At 40.7% G+C, this 5,746-nt stretch overlaps 1 pseudogene; it reads left to right on the top strand.

Moving 5' to 3' along the window:
• The first annotated feature begins 3,447 nt into the window (after positions 1-3,447).
• LOC130834691 (ZW10 interactor-like) lies at positions 3,448-4,542 on the top strand (annotated as a pseudogene).
• Positions 4,543-5,746: the final 1,204 nt, after the last annotated feature.

The raw sequence follows: 5,746 nt of genomic DNA, 5'->3' as shown, positions 1-5,746 counted from the left end.
ATAAATGCTTTTGAGCTTGAAGGCTTAATTTTACAGTCAGGATTCTGAATAAAATCAGTATGCTTGATGAAAGCATTATACAATGGTCTGGAAATCGTCCAGTTTAAAGGCTTAATGGTATAGAGCTGAAATTAATGCTTATGATCATTAACTCTGAAAAATGATGAAGAGTTTTCGCTCACTAATGGAAACGTGACTCTCTAGCTTTTGGCTGGTGAAATGTGGTTGATTTGCATTTCTACCATCACATACGCTTGCGTTCATATGACGAATTTTGCAGCTTGGGTATTAAATGTAAATTTATGGTCATAGATAGGTTTCTTTTAGTTATTATTAAACTAGTTTAATGTTTATTATGGATCAAGTAAATACTTTGGGAGTTCTGTTTTAAACCTAGTTGATGCTCACCTACTGTTTACTTTATTCATATTCTTTAAAAAATGCATAATTTCCTAAAATTGTCAAGCTCTAATGATAACGGAGATGAGTAGGTTGTAAATTCATCCTTCAAGAAACTGAAGGACTCTTAGATTGATGAGGTAATTTGAAAATTTCTTAAAATACCAGAAGAATGTACCAACAGGGATATTTAACAGCCCACCTTAGAAGGATGAAGCCTTTCAGAGAAGGAGACTATATTTAAGCTGGGTCCTCTAGAATATGTTGGTATTGACCAGATTGGCTGGGATGGAAAAGTGGATACTGCTTTGCATGGTCCCAGGAGCCAGGAGATGAAGGCCATCTGAGCAAGGAATGGAGAGCATTTGTGGCTGGGGTATAGCACAGGTAAAGGCACATGTATGTGGACACCTGCAGATCAGACCATCTGAACAGTATGAGATAGCAAGGTTACCATATGGAATTGACACATTTCTGGTCAAATCAAAGTACTCTCATATATAATCTTTTAGAATGAGGCTAGAATGAAGGTAGAGTGCCAATTCAACTGAGAGTTTTGATGTTTATATTTTAAGGGAGGAAAAAGTTTTTCTTGACCCTCTTAAGGTCTCTGGCTGGTCTAAGAAGTAAACTAACAAAGGCAGATTAATAGGAAAAAAGCATACAAATTTTATTAAATTTTTATACATGCATGGGAGCCTTCCGAAGAGAATGAAGACCCAAAGAAGTGACCCGAACAGGAAGCTTTTATACCTTTAGACAAAGAAACCTAAATTTGTGAGAAATTGACAAGATAGAGGAGTTTGGGGGCAGAGGTGAAGGTAAATGGTAAAGAAGTAATTGGGAAGATTAAAGGGTTAGTTTAACAGGTTTTATTGTACAGATTTCTTGGCCCCAAATTCCCTGTCTCTGGTGACAAGAATGTTTTCTTTCCTCCTGGCACATGGAGGGTACCTTTCACATGAGAGTTTTACGATCTGTTTCAGGGCAGAAGCGGGAAGTTGGAAGGTGAGAGTAATTTTCCTGTTTCTGCTATTTTCCAAAACTCGTTTATCATAAAATATTTAATTTGCCAACGTGCCAGCTTTGTGGTAGTATATTCTGGACCCCATCAGTATACTAAAAGTTAGCTGTCTTCCTGTCCATTGGCTTTTGTGTACATGCAAGTGGTCATTATGGTTGTAAAGGTTAGCATCTTTTGGATCTTCTTAATGTGGAACGTTATACATACAGAATACAGTGACATAAATGGGATTTAAGAATCACACATTCCAACTTGTTGTCACTTCACTGCCTAATTAATCAAAATCATTGTGCTATAAACAAGTTGATGGAGTTTGGTTTTATTTTTTTTCTGAAGTTTTACATTTTCTGAGGATATTTAATATCAATTTTCTATTGAGAATTAACTCCAATATCTGTAGGGGAGATTTAAATCCAACAAAACAAAGCAATCAATTTTAAATAATCATCCTTTCTAAACTCATTGCTTTGCTAGGTGAACTAATGCGAACAAGAACAGGGTGATGATGGCGGCAGAGGGCAATCTAGAGTCCCCTTCCCTTGCCTACAGCCCTCACAGACTCCTAGCTTCAGTATTTTTAGTTCACTGTTTTCCTTTGGAGGTTGCATAGCAATTCAGCTTTTTCCAGCTCCTGAGATTAAATTTAGATGCTCAAACCTCCACACAGTTGTCAATGAAATATATCACCCCACCAGTTGCCAGGACACACACTCCTAGGGGCAGTAACTATCATTTTTTATTACATAATCATACCTTTGGAAGCACACCACAACGTGATATTTTCATATTAAAAAATTCAATGCTGAATAAAATTTGGTGGGTAAAATTTTGTCTACCTATTACTTACTGCATATATCTCAAGGACCTACTTGTGTCTCCATTACCATATTCATATAGATTTAAAATTTCTCCTAATTAGGAGTTATCACTATGAGTAAGTGAGCACTTACTTCTATTCTCAATTAATTAACTTTCCACTTTAAGTCAGATATTTCTGTGTGGCAAACAAGTATCACACTGAATATCCCCTTAGAGAAGATGTCTGTGTAATCATATACATAAAGTCCATTTATATGTATGTGATGTACGTGTGCACGTGTGTATGTGTGTGTGCGTGTGTACACATGATGACAGGGTTTATTTAAATGATAGAGTAGAAGTGAAAGTGTGATGCCTGAGATGTGATGTGATACAGTATTAAACAGGGCTTAGAGAAGAATCCAGTGGGAAAAGAAATGAGGAGCAAATTAAATTCTTGATAGAAACCTCTCCCATGTTCACTGATCTTCGTGTCCCTGGAATATTCGATTATAAACTTCTTGAAGGCATTTACTCTATCTCTGTATTTCTAGCACTTAACTTGGTGCCTACTCCATAGTAGCCACTCAATATTTATTTACTGATTGAAGAAAATATGGTCGAGATGGGAAAGTCAGGTGGTTAAAGAGGGCCAGACTCTCAGAAGTGGAAGTGAGGTGAGGAGAGGCTAAGTAACAGGTGCCTTGAGTGGAAATGAGCCGGGGAGACGGCCCTGACGGAGGCAGCACCAGCAGTGCCACCTGTGAACGAGAGGAATTTCCCCTCACTCATCAGTACGCTGCGATGACTCCTTCCACAAGAGCTGGTTAGAGGAGGGCATTCATTTGGGACAAAACCTCAAGGAAAAGGGATTATCATATTAGATCAGATTTTGCTAAAAGGAAATAAAAGTGCTGTTTTTGAAAAGACGTATTAATGTATATTCTTATCTCTTGGCAAGAAATCTTAGTTTTACCTAGTGTTACAAAATTAAATGTCCCCATCTTTTTAAGACTCTGTTGACACTGCTGAATCTGATGAAAATTTTATTTCATGAAAACTGTAAGTCCTGTTAAGTGGATGCAGTAGTCAAGGGCTAGATCAATTCCTGTGCTCATACCAAGAAATAGATGAATAGAGTATGTTTACGGAAGAAACTGGTTAAAAGAAAGCATTACCTGGTAATAATGAAAGTGTCTGAGAGCTGAAGCGCAGCCTGGGGAAGGATGAAGGCGGCAGAGACTAAGGTGGAGGCTACAGCCCGAGAGGCCCGGCGAAGGTGGCAGACATCCTGGAGCCTGTAGGTCTGCAGGAGGAGTCGGAACTGCCTGCCCAGATCCCGGCTGAGTTTGTGATGGACTCCTGGAAGAAGGACAAGCTCCTCTGTGGCCAGCTTCAGGTAGTAGACTTCCTACAGAATTTCTTGGTTCAGGAGGGCACAGCCCAGGACTTGAACCCCTTGGCTTCTGAAGACACGAGCCAGCAGAAGGCAGTTAAAGCCAAAGAACAATGGAAAGAGCTGAAGGCCACCTACCAAGAGCATGTGGAAGCCATCACAAGTTCCCTGACCCAGGTACTGACCAAGGTGGAGGAGGCCCAAAGGAAAAAGGCACAGCTCCAGGAGGCCCTTGAACAACTCCAGGCCAAGAAGCAAGTGGCTATGGAGAAACTCCGAATAGCCCAGAGGCAGTGGCAGCTGCAACAGGAGAAGCATCTGCAGCATCTGTCAGGGGTTTCTTCAGAGGTAAAGGAGCGTCAGAGAGGAACGCGGCAGGAGCTTGAACGGCTGTATCAGGAACTCGGAACCTTGACGTGGCAGGCAGGGCAAGAGCAGGACAAGCTGCAGAGGCGCCAGACCTTCCTCCAGCTGCTGTATACCCTCCAGGGTAAGCTGCTCTTACATGAGGCTGAGGCAGATGCAGAGATGCCACAAAAGCTGAATCTTCCTGAGGATAAGCCCCAGCAGCTGACCCAGCCCCAGGAGCAGAACACTCAGGGCACCATGGGGAGAGATGAGGCTGTATCCTCCAAGGTGAAAGAGATGTAACAGTTGGACAGGGAGGCAGAGAGAAAAGCTGGGAGATAGACCTTACCCACTGCCCATACCTTGTCTCCCCGAGGCTGACAACCCACAGCCTGCTGGAGATGCAGGCTTACTGTGGCTTCCTGGGGAACAGCAACATGGGAAATGATCCCAGAGCATGTCAGACTCCAGCTCAGGCCACGGTGTTCCTGAATTGCAGGTATGGCAGGAGGGAGGATCTCTGGTCTACCTGCTCTGTTTCTGAGCTCCGCTGTTCTTGGAGGGGATGGGATATGAGAAGGAGCAAGGAGTTTACCTTATTGTTGAAATTTAGTACATTATCCCCATGCCCAGCCGACCCTGGGCTAATCTCTGCCTTCCTCTTCCTAGCCCTGGCCTCACCCGATGGACTTAAATTCCTTAAGTGTAGCCTGATTTTTGGCTACATACCATGTCCTGGCAGGCTCTGGATTCCGTTTATTAAAAGCCCTGGAGCTCTCTCATCTGTCAAAAAAAAAAAAAAAAAAAATAATGATGCTGTCCTCTCCTCATCACTGAGAATCCTTGTCTGGTAAATTTATCTACCCAACACAGAATACGAACACACTGAGGTACAAGCGGGAGGTTTGCCTGTGGATATCTTGATGAAAAGAACATTTGTTATTCAAATTCACATTTATTCATGTCCTGCCTCCACAAAAGATTTGGGGGCAGGTTCAAAAACACGCATTATAAAATCACAGCAAATAGGATTAAGAATCAAAACTTAGAAGGAAGAAGTTATATGTAAGAATTGATTGATGGGACTGCAACAAAATTTGTACTGTCTGTTATGACTGAAATTGTTCTTTTGCTCTAAACTCAGATTTAGTGGCAAACTTCCTGGGAGCCAAAGCGAAAAGGAAGACATAACCACTATCATAAGTCTTATGATAAGAAAGGAAGAAACACACTAACTACTTAAGGGAAGCAAAGCTTTTCCTAGAACTGAATTCCAAAAGAAATTTTTCACATGGAACTTTGCTTAGAGAGCAGTTCATGATGTGGTATATACTACCTTTAATAACATTCCTCTGGAGTGATGGATTCCATATGGCTGTTTCCTGCAATTACTTTCTATAAGAGCTGAGACCTGGCTAAAATGAAATTCAGTGAAGGCAATTTTACAAGAGTTCATAATAACATGATCTGAGTGTACAACCTTCTTTTAGCTCCAGAAGAGCAAAGGATGGTTCCTAGATCTAGGTCTTTGAACATAGAAACATTTTGGAAAAAAAAAATACCTTCTTGCTCCTTGTTAGGTTGAATTTGAGTTTTCCACCTTAAGTTTAAATTGTTACAAAGTTTGTAATTTATGGTATATTGTGAAAGTTGACATTTAAAATTGAATCTTCCATTATCTTTTTACGCGTGTACACTGGAATTTCATAACTCAGTAATACGAAACATATCACCCAAATATACAAACAATAGAAGCTCTTCTGACAGAAATTTTACATTTT

This window comes from Hippopotamus amphibius, chromosome 1, assembly GCF_030028045.1.
Source record: "Hippopotamus amphibius kiboko isolate mHipAmp2 chromosome 1, mHipAmp2.hap2, whole genome shotgun sequence".
NCBI classification, from domain to species: domain Eukaryota; kingdom Metazoa; phylum Chordata; class Mammalia; order Artiodactyla; family Hippopotamidae; genus Hippopotamus; species Hippopotamus amphibius.
The sequence above is the reverse complement of the archived record's forward strand: the minus strand, read 5'-3'. Positions and strand labels throughout refer to the sequence as shown.